At 35.1% G+C, this 19420-nt stretch overlaps 1 protein-coding gene and 1 pseudogene across 1 annotated transcript in view; one reads left to right on the forward strand and one right to left on the reverse strand.

Annotated features, from left to right (window-relative positions):
* The window catches only part of LOC145726000 (zinc finger protein rotund-like), a 192156-nt gene that overhangs the window by 23060 nt on the left and 149676 nt on the right, over window positions 1–19420 (forward strand). The gene's annotated exons all lie outside the window — the stretch shown is intronic.
* Window positions 723–6362, reverse strand: LOC145725897 (arylsulfatase B-like; annotated as a pseudogene).

Consider the following 19420-nt stretch of genomic DNA (forward strand, 5'->3'; position numbering starts at 1 on the left):
TTATACATACAAAGTTGTGAATCGTTGGAAAATAGAATTTACAAAAGGGTTTTAATGAGATGCAAAAGATATGTCAGTAAGATTAACCACCTATTTTGCGCTAAGCAGCAGTAAATAAAAACGACTTGTTTCTTTTTTAACCTACTTTTAAAACACAAACTCAATTTTTGCTGTATAAATTCGAAATATAAATAATACATTAGAACAAATAAAAAGAAACAGTTTTTTTTATTATTTTTTAGGGTTTTCGAGATATTGACGTCTAAAAATCTATTGACTTCGAGAGAGAGAGAGATTTCGAGATATTGATCTATTGACATTTTTAGATTTCGGAGTGTCATAAGTCCTAACAAGAAGAACTCTTGTTCTTATGTTAACTTTTTGAGATTTATCATTTGTTATTATTTTTGACAGGTGTCAAACAATAAAAAAATTGACATCTTTAAAATTTTTCAATCTTAGAGAAACTGGCAAAAAAATAGCTCCGATAAATAAAATTTTTGAATAAACACTTACTGGTAATATTACCGAAAATTACCGTAATGTTTGGTAACATTTTTTGACATTAGATCATTTTTAATCGGCACCCAGGGCTAAATTTCTAAAATCATTTTTTTTAACTGTTCTAAAGTAATAGGTATCTAATTAAAATTTTACTTATTGGTATAGCATCTATTCGTATCAAGCTAAAGGAACCAGGTCTGGTTTCACTGGAGCAGCGTTCAAGTCAATTTTTTTCTGGATGAAACACTTTCAGGCAAATACCAATCTAGCTTGCTGTTTAGCATTCCTTTAAGCAAGGGATTCTTATCCACAATATTTTCAGTTTCACAAGGATCGTTTTCGAGGTCAAACAGGCATTGCCCTAATAATCGGTGACATTTTAAAGCAATTAAATGAAGACTTGTAAGGGTGGCCAACCTAGGCAAGGCAAATCTTCTTTCCGAACTTTACCGTTACAAGTTCTAATATTTAGTTGGTTTCTCAATTTTGTTACAACTTCCGGAGTTAAGGTTTTGCTACCTTTGATAAATTGTAGAAGGAGCTTAATTAACGTCACTCTGGAGGACCTGCTCGATGTTGTAGGCTGGCGACAAAGTAGTGTTACCGAATTCCGGAAAAGCTCGGTCGTAGCTTTCATTCAAGTAGGAACCTTAAAATTTAGTAAATTATACTGGTCTTTTGAGTTTATATTATATTTATACTTTCCAGCAGCCCCAATAATCCCAGAATACCCATTTTGCGTATCAATGTCTAGTAAAATATGACTTCGCTTGGAGAGCGAATTTTTAGAGATGCTTTTCCACTGGTTTACTCTATCTCGAGACTGGGATAAACTTGGGTCACCACCTTAAACCATTTTTTATATACCACCCTATAAGTTATACCTGCTGCATTGATTAGAATGGGATAAAAGTCTGTTATATGCATCAAATGGTTGTTGTTGTACCCTTTCTCTCTTAGAAGTGGATTATAAATAATGGCGGAACCATTCAGTAGGGTAAACTTCTCCCCGTTAAGGGGGTAGTTCGATCCATAGTTTTCGAACATCCCGTCAGTTTGAGCACCGTTATCGGATAGAAAAACCACAACTGAATTTTCTAGCATGCCCTTATCTTTCAATTTTTCTTACTACTTGACCTATTGAGCTAACCAGACGGTTCACAATGTCTGTATGGGAGAAAACATAATTTCAAAATATATGTATAGCATAGTTTAAGGCATAGTTTAAGTTTAAGTTGTACAGCAGTGACATTAGGGACTCCCAATTCAGTACCTTCAGCTCCGGTGTGGGCGGCTAAATGTCCCAAATAAAGGAATAACAGTTTACTAGCATTGTGATTGTCGATCACTTCTAAAGAGTTTGTAGTATGCAACTCAGTGGCGTATGTCCTTGGTATTGCCACTGGGGTTCTAGACCTTCATGAAAGTCCAACCCAAACCAAACAGTCTATAACAAGGAAATTGATAACACACTAGTGTGTTATTTGATCGTTTACTTGTCTGAAATGACATTAATAATTAAATAAGTAAATTTTTCTTTTTGTCACAGTTAGGTTATAAGACTTTAAAATAAGAACAAAGGGGTTTTTGGGTATGCTGTTTCTAAATCTGGTAGAAAAAGTTAACTAAAATTGGCCCTAATATCTTGATACTTTATTTTCTCACATACAATCACCACCATAATTTAAAGAAAAACGCATTATTATTAATTAAGATATCTAGGTGTACTCATGCAACTCACCCGGTATACAGTATAGGTATACTTACAAGATACTACAAAAGTGAAAATTTGTTTTTTTGGTTCATTAATTGTTTAACGCAATGACTAAACCGTAAAATTTTCGAAAAATTATCTTTTGCAGTTTTTGAAATATTGATCGCGGTATTTCCCAGTGGGAAGTTGCTTGATTATAACGTTTTTTTTTTGCATTTTTCAGGAAAAATTTTGAATTTGTAAAATATTTTTGGGTCGATGATAGTCGAAATGTGGCGTAAAAAGTGAAAGTGACATATTGACTACAATAATTAGTATACGTACCAAAAGTGCTAAAAATTGATTTTTTTATTTAATTTTTTTTTAAATTTGACTGTAACTGGGCTTTATTTCTACTAGAGCTTTAGGTCGAAAGTAAAAATTAAGCGAGGGCATTCTAAAACAATACTAAAAAAGCGACAAAACTGGTGGACGCCAGACATTTTACTTGATTGATGTATCTTATTTTGCAAATTAGATTTTCCAGTGAGTTTAGGTTATTAGAGTTTGAGTCAAAAGATGAACGAAAACTATTTGCTATCTCGCATCTTTGAACTATTCTTCAGCAATGCAATTTAAACAGAAATCACCATATTTATTGGGTCAATTTCATTGAAATCAACTTGCATACGGGTCAAAACGAACTGTAACCGGGGGGATATAAATCCGTTCGGCTGACTCGAATGGGAAAACAGTTGTCGGGAAGCATATTTATCTTTCGCGGTCTCGTTCTGGGGATTATAATATAGAGGCATGTTTGGTGGCGTTATCTGGTGACTGAAATCGGCAATACGGCCCCACTTGTCGCGCTCGCAAATATATAGGGCTTTATCGGACGGCGGCATCTCGCCTCCGCTACTGTGCGGTCTTCTTCGCTTCTTCTCTTCGCTATTTCATGCCCTGGCTCCACGTTGCTTGCTTATTTGTCATTTGCTGAAAAACCCATTAATTTACTACCAATTGAAACTGAAATACTACCGCAGATCTTAACGGAGGTAGTGGTGAATATTGGTGCAATGGTTTGTACGGTAAAAGCTAAAAGTTTGCCTGACTGCCTTAATCGAATTTGCTCCAAGTAGAGCGATTTTGCATGGATATCATTTAAGTAAATAAATTATAAGGCGGATTAACATATTCAAAAATAAACAGCAATTACCTGGGTGTTCGGCCACGCAAGGCTGACCATACAAGTTTAAAAGCTTCCAGGCACTATGTACTTAATAATATGATAAAATTATGGCAGTTCTGAAGCTGCGCTTTGGCAATTACGATCTGATTGCGCGATAATTGAGGTACCACCAGGGGAACCTAAATGAAAATACTACCAGTCACTTACGCTTGAAGAAGCTTTGCGATTCTAGTTTTACTTCGATCTCCCCTGATTCAGACCGATACAGAATATATTGCACTCCATCCCCTATAATCTGGTTAATTAATAATGGACAGGTGGCGTAATGAGTATGACGGCTTAGGCGAGAAAGTACTTTACTTAAATTGCATTGAAATATTCTGTTTTTTCAGGTTGAGAGAGCTTCGTTTATTTGATTTTCTCATCATCAGACAAGTTTGATAGTAAACTACATTAAGCATGAAATGAAAAAATGCCAGGTTATTTTTATGGTAGCTTACCACTCAATTTAGAGTACTAATTGCCTATAAGGTTCGAACGGCCGCGAAACATGAATAAAACTTGACGAAACCCGCGAAAACGACATGAATATCCCCAGTTTTATGCCTTCGAAACTGATTGGACGTCATTATTTTAAGGTTTTATAGCATTTTGAGGAAAATGATAATAATTAGAAATAAGTGATTATTAACTTTTGATTTAAGCGGAAAGCAATCGCGTCGGGATTAGTAACGGACGGTTTAACGACATGTTTTAAATAGGGCCGATCCGTGTGATAAAGACGTAAATGTCCATTAAGATTTTAATGAGGGACTGGTTTTTATTCTTTTGGAATTTTGCCACAGACGTTATTTTTATTTATGATCGTTGAAGGAAATTTTTCTGCTTTTGTTAGATTATTCTGCAGACCGTTTTGTTTCCTTATTTTTCACATATTTCATACAGGGTGGTTATGAAAGGTAATAATGAAACGTAAGGCCACTAAGTAGTGTTTGAGGACTAATTAGTTATTTCAACCAATGTCATGACAGCATACCCTGAAAAGAATTTTTCTGATATCCCTGAAGAAAGTTTATAACAATAGTTATTTTCCTAACAAGTGCGGAAAGTGATACTTTCCCGCGCACTGACTGATGTTGCCCAATGGAGCGAAGCGAGTTTGGGCATCAGACGAGTGCAGGGAAGGCACTTTCCGCACGTGATAAGAACATCATTTTTTCTACGAGCGTTTCGAAAAATTAGAAAAAAAACAAAAATTTAAAATAAATGATTGAATTGGAATTAGAAATATTTAATAATAGTGAATTTAACCATATTGTTTTCTATACATCTTAATATGTATCTAACTAAAATATGATAAATAAATTAACATAATTTAATTTTTTCAACTACTGACTTTGAAAGTACCTCATGTACGCTTCCATTTCAAAGCAGAAAGTGGTTATTTGCCGCACGTGTACAGAAAGTGAATCATATTCTGTCCTAGAGCGTTTTCGCTTTCTGCTAACAATCTACCCATCAACTTTTTCGGCGTTTTCATAACAACGCTTGACATACCTGTTTGAAATAAAGCCATTCCGTCAAAGTGATTTATCGGTGACAATGAGTTCGAGCTACGAAAATGATGTGAATTGTCCTTCTACTCCACCCCACAGCAGTCGTCGAAAAAATATCGTCTATATTTCGAGCCGAAAGTACTTTTGCCGCTTTTACATGATTGCAGCGTTCGGCTTCGCCAAATAACTACTTTCCGCTCTTAATATAGAATATACTATTCCCACCCTAGTGCAAGAAAATAATTTCTTTCCGCACTATAGTACGGGAAAATGATTTCTTTACGCACCAGTGCCGGAAAGTCTATATTTCGAGAACAAAAATAGTGCGGGAAAGTTATCATTCGCTCACGCTCGTAGAACTTGTTCAAAATAGTAAATTTTTCAAGTGATCTTTAGATTCAATTCAAAAGAGGAGGATATCTAGAATATGTCTACTCCTTTTCTAACACGGATAATTTGCTGTCTTGCTTCAAATATGTAGCTTCAGTTTAATTTCACTATTTTTCTGTTTGAAACGAAACTCTGAACGTAAGAGGAGGACGTTGTAAAACCAGCAACATCCTATATTTTTTATTTACGACCAATTCTGCCTGGCAAATTTTATGAGAATGACTACATTGATATCTTAAACTGTTAAAACGTTCTTCGACGTCTTCCGATCTCCAGTCGCCATTGGTCACTGTTCATTCACAGGTTTTCTTCCAATTCTCTTTCTCGAACTTGTGTAATGATGCCCTCTCTCCGGGTTTTTTGGGTCACCCTCTCTTTCTTCTCCCATTTGGTGTCCAGTTAAGGATTTGCTTGGGTAGCCTTTTTTCTCTGATCCTCTGGACGAGTCCATACCATTTGAGTTGCGCCACGTGTATCGTGTATGCCTGACATTCATAATTTCTTGAATCCGTTCATTTTAGATCCTTTCCGACCTTCCCCAAAGTCTCCAAAGGTCCATCTCGGTTACCTTTAACGAGTTCTCTGAGCGTTATTTTAATTGCCACACCTCACTGTCGTATGTGACTATGCTTTTGATGATGCTATTGTATATTCGGTGTTTATTGGCTTTCGAGATGCCTTTGTCCCATAGTACACTGTTTAGAAGGTTGATGGCTCTACGTCCCTGGATGTTTCGGTCCCTTATTGCTTCATCCGTGGTACCGTCGTTCGTAATGTACATTCCCAGGTATTTATATTTGTTGCAGGGTTTTATTCTCTGTTGTGTATCTTCGAGAATAAGGTCTTGTTTTAGTCCGCCTATGCACATGTATTCGGTTTTATTTACGTTCACTTCAAGGCCCCATTTGGTATATTCTTCAACTAATTTTCGGGTCATATATTCCAGGTCTTCGTAGTCCTGAGTCAAAATTCCTTGATCGTCTGCAAAGCTCAAAGTATATAAAGTTGTGGTATTTAGTGGGATGCCCATATCTTTACACTTTTGTTTCCATGCTTTCAAAGCTTGTTCCAGATATATTTTAAACTATTCTAAAACCTTTTTATATCCTTTTTGCTAGTTTTATTCTAGTTGTATTGTCATTATAAAGATTCTTTATGGCTTTAATTAAGTTGACGGCGTTGATGTTAGTCCTCTAGGGCTTCCCAGATTTTGCTTTGTGGGATGTTATCGTATGCCTTTTTTAGGTCCACATATAGTAGGTGTATTTCCTGCTGAAATGCTGTTTTCTGTAATATCGCCTGGGTGAGACAGAAGAGGAGGTCCACTGTAGATCTTCCCGCTCTGAAGCCGGCTTGTTCTTTCGCTTCAAAGTCGCTGTATTCATTTTCGATTTTCTTAGTAAGTATCTTTCCGATGATGCCTTTGTAGTTGTCGCATTCTTCTCTGCTTCCCTTTTTGTGGATCGTCGACATATAAGATGTTTTCAGTTTCAGTTTTGAAATAAGTTGTTTAAAAAGTTTGTCGGTCCCGTACTTAAATAACTCAGGCGGTATATTCCCGGGTCCAGCTGATTTTCCATTTTTTTAAGTATTTTTACTTACAAGTATTTTTTGTCTCTATAATAATTTATTCTAATTGGAGATGCTGTCGTCTGTATTGTACTAGTCTGGTCTTCGATTTGAAAGTGTGGCCTATTTTCTTTGAGGAGCTTGCTAAAGTAATCATCCCATTTTTCTAGGGTTATCGGTGATATTATGTCCCTTTTGTTATTTTGTCTTAGCGACAGTAGTTTTTAACTCTCAGTTCTTCTAGTGCCTCTCAAGTAGGTATTAGGTACTAAACCTACCTTGCAAATCAACAAAGCCCCAAATCTGTGAAAACAAAACTCAAAAAGTTTGGTAATTTGAATTTGAGATTAATAGGTCTGTTCGCATAGGCAATTACTGACTGGTTTTCAACTCAGAAACAGTAAATGTTAAGTTTTATTGATTGAATGCTCACGTGACTATGACATTTTCTGACTTTTGGCCAAAATTTCTCTGATGACTTTTCAAATTTAGAGAGAGCAGGTTAAGACAAACTTTTTGAGATTTTTACAGTCGCTAAAATCCGAAAAATAGGCGAGATACGAAAATTTCAAAATTTTTATACAATTTCCAAAAAAATTCGAATATCTCAGAAATGGTTTTTTCAAAATACCAAACATTTTCAGATTTATTTTCTGCATCCAGCGGACTAAGTTTACCTTCGGTTTACACTTACTTAGTGCTGGGTAAACGGTCAAAACTGGCAGAACGTTAGTTTCAAATTTAATTGTTTTTTGCGGGCAAGGTTCCATGCCACTTACCTACTTCCACGCACAACGTTGCATTTGATCGTTGCTGATCTTGACCATACACGATCAAAATAAAAAATCTGCCGGTTTCAATTTGAGTCATCTGAGAAATAGTGAAGAGTTTCACAAACTGTTTCCAAAAAATCGTAATTCATTGATCCTTTTTAAGATCAAAAGTCTAGATTATAAATTTTAATTAATTTGCACTTTATCTTAATTTTGAATATAGTGTAGCGTTAATTTGTAGGATTGTGGGGCAGAACGTTTTTCATTCTTTTAAGTGTTTTATCGTGTCATTTACTAGATTACGGGTTGGCAGCTCTAGAAAGCAAAAAACGTCCACCTCCCGGTGACGCCAATGATGCGTGAACCTTCACAGTCAATTATTTACCCACACCGGAGACCAGAAAAACCAGTTGCAGCAGGTTAATGCTATTAATTATTGCGCATGTGAACTTGAACCGAGTCCAATAATTTCATAATTAACAAATTGCCTGACGTGGTGAATTCCGTTGGAGAGCTGGAAAATGCGTCGACCTAGTTCCCTGGACGCAGGATTAGAAAACATTACTAAATTAATATTATGCAGAGAGGGGCAGGTGCACCGGCGGGCTTAAAATTATAATAATCTGGGAGACAGTGGCAATCCAAACCCAGAATAAAAACTGCCGTCATCAAGGAATGAGACAAGATCGAGTCTAATTGAAATGTAAATGGGAACTCATTTGTTTTGGTTCGATTACTTGGGCTTTATTGATGGGCCGTCGCCCCATTATAATTCGCTTTTCATGCAAAGTTTATGGGGGGACATTTGTGCCCCCGGCCCGGCTTATCGGTGGCTCTCTTCGAGGAAATCGTACTGGTTTTACTATCTAAGAGAACAAAGGTTGTTCAACTTGGTTTAGGTTAACGAGACCAGATCAGCTGAGCTACCTAAGAAGTTTGTAATCGAGTATTACCTCTTGATTACAACCTACGAAGGCGACCTTTCTGCCTTAATAACGTCGTTATCTCAGAGCCCAGCACTTTGAAAATGTAAGAATAATTGCTTCATTACTACCAGTCCCAGTCGTATGGTACCATAAAAATGCCTCGGTACCGCTGTGTGTCTAATTAATTGGCAAAAAAAAGCTTTGTGATGGCGCGTCATATACATAGTTTTTAAGGTGCGCGTAATACAAAATACATAAGCAAGCTGAAAATTCCTCATTCATGACTCGGCGAATGAACCGACATTACACACTTACAAGCGCATTATACTTTAACTTAATGCATTATCACCTTATACGTCCATCATTAATGTAACATTGACATTGAGGTGAAGTAACAAACTCCTTTTACGCAGGCGAATATGCGAATTTCGCCTTGATAGTGAATACCAGATAGGTTTATTGACCCAAATAGGAGATTAAACTGTCGGAGCGACAATTGTTGACGTGTTGGTATTGCGTTCCTGTAGAATTCCTCTACTTAACAGTCTTTAACAATTAGACGTAATTTATGGTGACAGTCTTAGTGATGTTCTGTCCTATACAAAAAATCAAAATGAATAAAATTTGCGGATTTGAAAAGTTGCTAACGTAAACAACAATGATAACTTTCAGCCCTCTACATGTGTGGAGTGCTGAAAGAAGTAGATTACGTGTTGTTGTCACTGTTTCCGTCATGGAAACCTAGAAGTAAACAAACATTACCAAGCTATTTGGGGCAACAGGAAAATCAAGTTAATTTGACAGTCAAAGAAGCGTCAGACCTCCATTTTTGTTTTTCTGTCAAACTTATTGATACAAATTTCCCACTTGACGAGTGTTTATGCTCTAAAAGTAAAGCAGAATGGGTTTCAAAACCATACGTTACACTACGGCAACAATGCATTTTTTTAGCTGTGAAGTCATCACATTTTGATTTGATTTAACGTATATTGTTTATTTACTTTTAAAACGTTTAGTACGCTTTACCATCACTCTTATTAGTAGGCACTATGATTTGTTTTGTAATGTTAAAGCCAAATGCAATTATTATAAAAATCTTCCATTTTGAAAGATTTTTTCAGAACATTGGTTAATTTTGAAAATCAGTGCTTGTAGTTTTTATTATACAGAGCGTTTCATATAGGTGACCAAAAACCTAGAGGAAACTTATGTGACCAATATAAGAAATATATTTATAAACACAGTCTTTATAGCTATACTATAGATTTGACAATAAGCATTCTAGTGCATCTAGGTACAGATTGTTACCAAACGATGCCTACACCAGAAATAACCAAAGACTAGGCTTAGCCTTTTCCGTATTATCTATATCCATTCAAAATTGATGCTTGAAACATTTTACTGTCTTCAGATTTTCAAGACAAAGCCATAATGCTTCTTACTGTCTTTGAGTTGTCAAATTTGAAGTCTTCTTACTGTCTTTGAATTGTCAAAAATAAAGCTTGTAAGCTATCCTGCTGATTTAGGATTATCAAAACTGGGTGCCTGAAGCATGTTAGTCTCCAAATTGTCAAAATAAAGCCAGAATGATTCTTACTGTGTTTGAATTGTCAAAAGTTATGCTTGCGAACTATCCTGATGAATTAGAATTTTCAAAACTGGTGCTTGAAGGATTTTACTGTCTTCAGATTTTCAAGGCAAAGCCAGAATGCTTCTTACTGTCTGATGACAAATTTTAAGTTTGCAAGCTATCCTGATGATTCACAATTTAAAAAACTGGTGCTTGAAGCTTATACAAATTGTCAAAATAAAGCCAGAATGCTTCTTACTGTGTTTGAATTGTCAAAAATGATGCTTGCAAGCTATCCTGATGAATTAGAATTGTCTAAACTGGTGAATGAAGTATGTTACTGTCTACTAATTGTGAAAATAAATCCAGAGTGCTTCTTACTGTCTTTGAATTGTCAAAAATAAAGCTTGTAAGCTATCCTGCTGATTTAGGATTATCAAAACTGGTGCCTGAAGCATGTTACTGTCTCCAAATTGTCAAAATAAAATCAGAATGCTTCTTACTGGCTTTAAATTGTCACCTAATAACTCCTTACTATTTTGACTTGTCAAAATTCATGCTTGCAAGCTATCCTGATCTGAGATATTTACTTTTTTATGTCAAAATTGACATTTTGACTCCCCAATACAAATTTAATTTACACATATCAGAAAACCTTTTTTCTTTGGGTTGTCGTGTTAATAAACAAAGTGTGTGTTCTAAAAATGAGTTCAGAAAAACGTCGAAAATTATGATACGGGATAGTCAAATATTGGCAAAGAAATAAAATAAAAAATTATGCACCTTGAATACTGAAAAAAACAATATTTATCAGTTTTTCAAGTAAGTAACCTAATACAAACTTATCCTAATTTTCTGGGACTTAATTGATTCAAATACCTACAAACTTAAAATATTAGCTTAGCAAGAAATTTTCACTTCTAGGAGTATTTGTCTCAAAAAACAAATAGTTTATATGAGGCTTATAAAGGCAAAACGCCTTTAATCCTCATTATCTCAAATTGGCAGCTATTTTTTTGCTTAAATTAGTTTCTTAAGAACGAGCAATGTTTTCTAATTAGTCCTTGCAATTTGCTTCGTTTTTATGCTGTTAAAAGTATTTTGTTCTACAAAAATACCACAAATTTTTCGAATGCTCTCAGTTTTTGTGCATACTCATTTTATTTGTTTTATTCATTTTTTAAAACTGTCTAACTTATAAATCTGAATATCTAATTGTGAGTAATTTTTCACCATTTTCAAAAACCTATTATTAATTTTTTTAACAAAAACTGATACTTTACATTCTTTACAGTTTAATTATTATTTTTAATGGAAAAATGACTAACATGGTTAATTGAAAGCGTGAGTTACTTGAACCGGTTGGTTTTACTTTCATAATCAAAGAGCAATAACAATTCTTCGGATTAATAACGGTCACTTTTCACGGCGTTTGGAGTGCAAAGTGTATACAATTTTTTAATGCGGAATCGGTTAATAACTAATTTAATAAACCGACTTGGTATTGCTAAATCCCATTCAGAACGAAAGTGCACGCAACAGGAAACCGTCTTAGTTCGAACTAACAGGAAAATCTAGAAAAAATCGGTCGGTCACACTTTTATCCGTGAAAAGTGGACTTACCAAGTTATCTCTATAAATCCACTCAGTTTAAAATGTTATTATGTCATCCGCATCCTTACGCCTGTCATTCTTCAAGCTTTTAATCACTCTATAACGGATTTCCGCGAGTAATGTTGTTTTACATATCTTCCCATATTAATTAAACTTGGATTAATTCTTGAATAAATCCTAATGGAAGCCAATTTCTGCTCTTTATCCGATCGTTTACTTCACATATGCAAAAATTGCATTCTAATTACTGATATCGTAGATTTGTCCAAATTCAGACGGAAACTGGAGTGGGAGATTCCACAACAACTTCCGTCTTATTGGCGTGGATAATTTCCTGAAAATATTGAATAAAGACATTTTGCAAAGAGTACCCAGTAATGAGGCAATTTATGGTAATTAAGTGATTTTGATGAATCGCTTAATTTGCGGCTATAGATGAAGATAAATCGGTTTTGTACGGTGCATCCGCCTAAATCAGGCACGTTCAAGAAAAACGATTTATATCAGAAAACAGAAGTAATTTTGTTATAACACGAATGATTGGTTGTAATTTATTTTTAAGACTTATTGCTTGTGTAAAAACAATAAGTTTGTATGTTTTAATATTTCAACTGAGTAGAATATTAACTACTCAGGTTATTTAAACATGTATTATTTATGCTAATTTAGGTTTTTCTTTGTTTCAGGTACTGTTGCTCTACTACTCTAATGGTGGCAAAATAGCAAAACTTAAACAGCAAAATCAAAGTTTAAATAGTTGAATGGTATTTTGGTGAATTGACAGGTAACTTTTTGAAAATTAAGCACCAAACCAAGAAATCAGTACTTCCCTCTGAAATTACTTTTGTGTGTGTTGTAAAATGTTCTAATTTTTTAAAAAGTTTGTTGTAGTATTTTTACTTTAGCCCTTTTTTAGACCTTTCTAAAATTTTCTAAAAAACAATTTTAGACTGATCTCTTGATCCACGTTAAATATTTGCGAAATATTGAAAATTTTGTAAAATTAAACTTAACATCTGTAACACCGTGTATTGCAAAAACGGTGGGTTTTATTATACAACATTTCCATAAAGCTATTTTACTGAAGTTTGGGTCACTATGTATATTTTAGTTTTAGAGATATCACGTGGTTTTTGGAGGACAATTTAGCTAGGCAATCACGTGACCACTATCACAAATCTCAGAAACACGTTTTATATCGAATAGATACTGCAAGAAAACTTACCCCTAAACTACACCCTGATTTTTGCAACTTTTGCGCACAGTTTGACAGTCAGGGACAAAATTGCTTGTTAACCCACTTGGAGTAAGAAAATTACAGTTTTAAGCAAAATTTTGGAATCCTCATTAAATTTCCTATTCAATAACCTGAAAAAACAATACAAATATTGATACAGTCAGGGAGAAACGCGGTGTCGAAATTTAAACTACCAGAAACAAATATTGGAAGCTCAGTCAGGGACAAAATCGCTTGTAAACTCCACTTGGAATAAGAAAATTACAGTTTTAAGCACAATTTTGGAATACACATTAAATTTCCTATTCAATAACCTGAAAAAACACTACAAATATTGGTACAGTCAGGGAGAAAAGCGGTGTCGAAATTTAAACTACCACAAACAAAGTTTGAAAGGACAGTCAGGGACAAAATTGCTTGTAAACTCCACTTGGAGTAAGAAAATTACAGTTTTAAGCACAATTTTGGAATCCTCATTAAATTTCCTATTCAATAACCTGAAAAAACAATACAAATATTGATACAGTCAGGGAGAAAAGCGGTGTCGAAATTTAAACTACCAGAAACAAATATTGGAAGCTCAGTCAGGTGCAAAATCGCTTGTAAACTCCACTTGGAATAAGAAAATTACAGTTTTAAGCACAATTTTTGAATCATCATTAAATTTTCTATTCAAAAACCTGAAAAAACAATACAAAATTTGTTACAGTCAGGGAGAAAAGCGGTTTCAAAATTTGAACTGCCAGAAGTACAGTAATTGTAATTTACCAGTCAAATTTCCCTGGTAAAATAAAATATTTAGTTTACCTGTAATTCTTCTTCCTTCGTTCTAAAAACACGCATTTGCATTTTGTATTTTTTTGAGTCACCACACAAAATTCATAACAAGTTCAACAACGGGCCTCAAAAATATGATTTCTCAAAAAATTGACAGCTGTCAAATCCACCAACTGCAGTGCAAAAATAAAATTAGAACTTGCAAATCATTTGTCAACATTTTTTATTTTAAAATTGTTATAGTTTACGGGGTGTTTCCCTTTTATCACTATATTACTTTATGACTAAAAAAACACTTACCAAAAAATAGTAAATAGTTTTTCATCAATCAGTCTGTTCTTGACAGTTTTTCGAAACTGAGATATTCTACTTAATAGATAATCAACAGATTCAGATTTCTCTAATATGCGTGTCATTGTTATGTTGGTACTTTATTAAACATCAATAGCGCAGAGATCTATTTCGTAGAAAAACATTATTATAATTTGCACATCTGGTTGTAATATTCATTAATATTTTGTTAAATTAACTTTTCTTTATGATGAACTTAAAAAACTAATTGTTTAAGTAATTTCACTTAACTGTTAAACTTCCTAAGAGTAAGAAATGATGGCGATTAGATTGGGAACACATAATGAAAGTAGATGTTTTTATGACTGAAATTTGATCCTAATGCATTATAATTCCTATTCTAATGGAAACCAAAAAACAATTTTTGCATTTAATATTGTAGATGTCACTAAAATTTTGGAAAAGCCATTAAGCTCAAACAGGCATATCTTTCCCTCAGACTCTTTCTCTAGGAAGATATTATTCAGTGTAGCCAGTAGGCGGACATATGTCCAAAGAACGAAGGGACAAAACGACATACCGATAAGAAGGGCGAAATAAATTGATTTTATTGATTGTCGATTAAAGGGAACATTAGACAATTTTTCGGCAGACCGGCGAGACATATCTATGTTATAGGGGATGTTTGCGATTATCGGTTATTAATGGTGTTTCGGCCGTTTTATATGTTACAGCTCAGATTGAGTGATCTAGTTAATCTCTCTATTTTGATTTTTCCCACTTTTGAGTGGCAAATATATAAACAGTCAGAACTATATGCATTGGACGTGTACAAATGAGTTTAAGAGGGTGGCTTGTGTCATTATCGTTAGCCTGGAGGCGCCCCACGGAGATGGGGAGTATCTCCTCTTTTCTCTGCATCAGCAAAGAGGACGTCTGTCTGTCATTAGAATCATCAATAAGAAGAAAAAACTTCGCTTTGCTAAGACATTCGCATATGAGCACATAAATCAACAACCTCACTGGAACAATAGAAGTGTTATGGTGTAAGGGACCCGCAGTCAATTAGTTTGAAAGGATAGTGATATTGCATGTATGCACTAGATGTATCACGTATTAATGTGTATGGAAAATGATTTATCAGCGCATGCAAGAGGAATATAGCGGAAAAACGCAATTTGCATAGAGAAGTCGAGTGTGTTTTGTGCTTTTAAACTAATCAACACCGTTGCTTTTTTATCTGGCCGTAACTTATTGTTATTCTTTAAGGCTTTTTTTTTGTTCTAAGGGGAAGGCATTAAACCGTGACTAAAACTTGTTATAAGTATTCTGTGGTAAAAGTAGAGTCAAATGCAAAAAAAGAGTGTTTATCTCATTTTAAATTATTCTGATAAAACAAGATACCGATGTTTTATAGCAATTTTAAAATATGCCTAATAACTCATTTTGATTCTTTCAGTGTAAAACCTTATTACTTTTTCTCAAAATAGTCTAGCCAACATTATTATTTGCCTGGAAAAAATTGCAAGTTTTGCAATCTCCCTACTTTTTCAAAATCAACATTTTTTTAATCTTAGTTTGTTTGTATAAACTAAGAAAATTGTTGCAATTCTTTCAAATCACTATTTAATGTTGCAAAACAATTTTATCGACACTTTGAAAAGCCCTTTGAACTTGAAAAATCAGTAAATTTGCCAGTTTTTAGTTTTTCTGTGAGTCTTTTTTGATTCAAATTTCACGATTTTACTCTGTAAGTTTGGTTCTGTTTAAATAATTGCCAAATTTCATTTTTAAGTTAAAAACCTTGAGGGTCAATCGTAAAATTCAGTTACAAGAGTCAGTTTTGACGATTCAGGCGAATTTCTGAAGGTCACGTGACTCTTTTTAAGGTTCTGATAGTATATTAAAGATCACGTGACCATTTTGAAGTTAAAAACTTTGTCCTGATGAAGATCACGTGACTGTTTAGTTACAAAGTTCACGTTTTGACGATCCAAGAGCCACGTAACTCCTTTTAAGGTTTAGATAGTATATTAAAGGTCACGTGACCATTTTAAAGTTAAAAACCTTGTTCTGAAGGTCACGTGACTGTGTTCAACCGTTAAATTCAGGTAAAAACGTCACGTGACCGTTTTGACGATCGAAGCGAATGTCAGATGTGATACTCTTTTTAAGGTTTAGATGGTATTTAAAATATCACATTTTAAAGGTCAAAATGGACTCGTAAAGCACCGGTCACTCATTTTAAGGTTGAAATAGCATTGCTAAGGTTTCGTGAGTGTTTTCAATCGTTAAATTCAGTTAAAATGAGCTCGGGTCACTCATTCATCACTCACAGAAATGGATTTTTGGAGAAATTTGGCAATTTGGCATTAATAACGTCAGAAATTCAATTACTGTAATACATCATTGAGCTACGTATTTAATTAAATTTAATTTAAGTTCAGTATTTAAAAATTGAGTTGTAACCGAAATGTGGCTGCAAACTGGATATTGAAAAGATCAAGCAAGTTGTCCTCCCTTTAACCGATTTCTTAAGCTTTTAGCGTCTCCAAAATGGCAATGCTACACCCTGTATGGCAGAATAAATATATTACTGTATTATATACAGTGTAACAAAAATTTTTAACAATATTCTGAAAACTCGTTTTCCCCGAAATTTTGTACAGTTAGTGTTAAAACGTGGAACAGAATGCAGGCAGAAATAAGACGAATAAAGGCTGAATACTGGGAAACCTTCACTGCGGATATGGAACACGATCTCTATGGCAGCCAAAAAAAGATATGGGGATTGATAAGACGAAGGAAACGCGAAGTCACCGAATATGTAACAGTAACAAATATCTCGGGCGAGGCATGGATAAATTACTTCAAACAAATGACTAATCAATCGATGAAGAAGAGACTCAACAGCAGAAAAAGCCAGCAATGGCAGAAGCAACTACCCGTATCACCCACGAACTAGTAGAAAAATATACCAAGGAACTAAAAAACAGAAAAGCCCCAGGAATCGACGAATTGAACAACGAACTGATAAAGTACGTTGGTAAACCACCAAGCGAACAACTAGCCAATCTTTACCAGAAGATCTTAAATGAAACAACTATACAAACCGACTGGAAGAAAAGCATCACTCTCCCTATCTTTAAAAAAGGCGACAACAAGCAACCAGGAAACTACAGAGGAATAACTCTCCTAAGTGCCGTGATGAACTATTCACGAAAATCATATGCGGTATCATCTCAGAATACATACCCATAATGGAAGAACAACAGGGATTCAGGAAAAACAGGTCACAGACGACATATTCATCATTCGACAAATAGTCGAGAAATCAATCGAATACGAAAAACCGGCGTATATGTGCTTCATAGATCTGAGCAAAGCGTTTGATCGAGTGAGGCTAAATGACATCACAACCATATTGAGACGGGGCAGCATTCCGGAAGAAATAGAACTAGTGAACACCAATACAACGATTAGAATAGTTGTGAACAGCAGCCTGGCCCAAGAAGGGCCCATATGAACAGGAATAAGACAGGAAGACTCTCGAAGCCCGGTACTCTTTAACCTAATCATGAACGAAATAATAAAAGACGTTAAAAACGCGGGGCATGGTTACAGAACTAACAAAGGACAAATAACAATACTGTGCTACGCGGATGACGCAGTAATTATATCAGAAAACGAAGATGAGCTGCAGAGACTACTTCATCAATTTTACCTGACAGCGAAACGCTACAATATGTCGATTGCGATAAACAAGACAAAATCACTAGTTGTAGCAAAAGAACCTAGAAGATGCAAACTAGCTGTTAACGATGAAATATTAGAACCTATGTCCTTCAGATACCTAGTGGTAGAAATAACCGCCCATCAAGACAGGAGATCTGAGGTAAAGAATCAAATAGATAAGGCCTCTAGAATAGCAGGATGTTTGAAAGACATTATATGGAGAAATCAGTTCCTAAAAATAGAAGCAAATACCAGTATATATAAATCATGCGTAAGGCCAATAATCACATATGCCGCAGAAACTACGGCAGACACCAGCAGAACCAAGAGCATAACCTGAACGGCAGAGATGAGAACGCTCCCCAGTATCACGGGACACACGCTACGTAGCAGAATACCCAACCAAGAAATAAGATGAATCTGTGACATACAGGTCATTGTAGGATTGACGTGACAGAGACGGCGAGAGTGGAATCAACAGAATGGAAGACCACACTCTAGAAGACCGTCAGGCAGACCACCAAAGAGGTGGAGGGATAGCTGGATGTCGACGTCGCAAGGAACTCCTTAAAGCTGGAAAAACAGGCTGAAAGCCTATTTCAAGAAGAAGTGTTAAAACTACGACATTGTCGCCATGCGCGTGCCGTTTTTCGGAACTTGATGAGCAGATAGCTGGGAAAATAGTCGCAGTTGCCAACAGTGTCAATCAACCTATAATATAAACAAAAAAGGACTAATAGTATTATGGAGGTTTATTTATGAAGCTTTTTTGTCTTCCATTTGCTAGGGTTAATAATCTGTGGACTCTCTCTAGAAGATAATTGGTTTTATATAAAGTGGTCTCGAAGACCTTGATAGAGCCGGACCTTTTTACAATTTGAAACGGTTTTATGCCACTTTTCAAGGGTGTTTTTAAGGCCCCATTTCAAGGTGATATCCCCATTTCAAGGAAAACTACATGTTATTTTATTTGTAATTTTTTGGCTATATTGCAAGTAAAAGCAAACTTTTTTCAGTGGATGTGTGAGACGCTTGACTTGCTACGGTTTCAAGAGACAATTTGAAGTAAACTGATTGTACATACTTCACATGAATAAACACTGAACTCTTCGGAAGTTTCGTTTCCCGCAACTCATACGAGGGACACTTTCATTGTCGTAAATTAATCCGGAATTTCACGGTTCCCTCCAACAAAAGCCAATTACGCCGGTATAGTTACAGACAATAAGCTTCGTTTTGCCCAATTTACCCGTTGGTACTTCATTATAAACAGCGGCGCAACAGTAGCCCCAACCCTATTAAGAAAACTACAAGGACCTATCAGATTTATGAATTTTGAGATCTGCATTTCTAGAAATGTTTGTATTTTTTCTGGTTTAATTTTCGTTTTTTTTTTACAAGCTTTCCTGGTTTTTGATAGCATTTAATCAAACCGACGTCACTGGTCAAAGCAAGTAGATCCGCCGAACATGACTTGTAGTTTTCGAGATTTTAATTAAACTGGAATCGTCGGCGGCGCTCCACGTAATTACTTTAGGTATTACTTGGTAAGATGATGATGGGCTGATACAAAGAATTCCATAAAATTGCCGTAAC

The sequence above is a fragment of the Ips typographus genome, linkage group LG3 (genome assembly GCF_016097725.1).
Source record: "Ips typographus isolate SLU linkage group LG3, UJ_Ityp_2.0, whole genome shotgun sequence".
Lineage (NCBI taxonomy): Eukaryota > Metazoa > Arthropoda > Insecta > Coleoptera > Curculionidae > Ips > Ips typographus.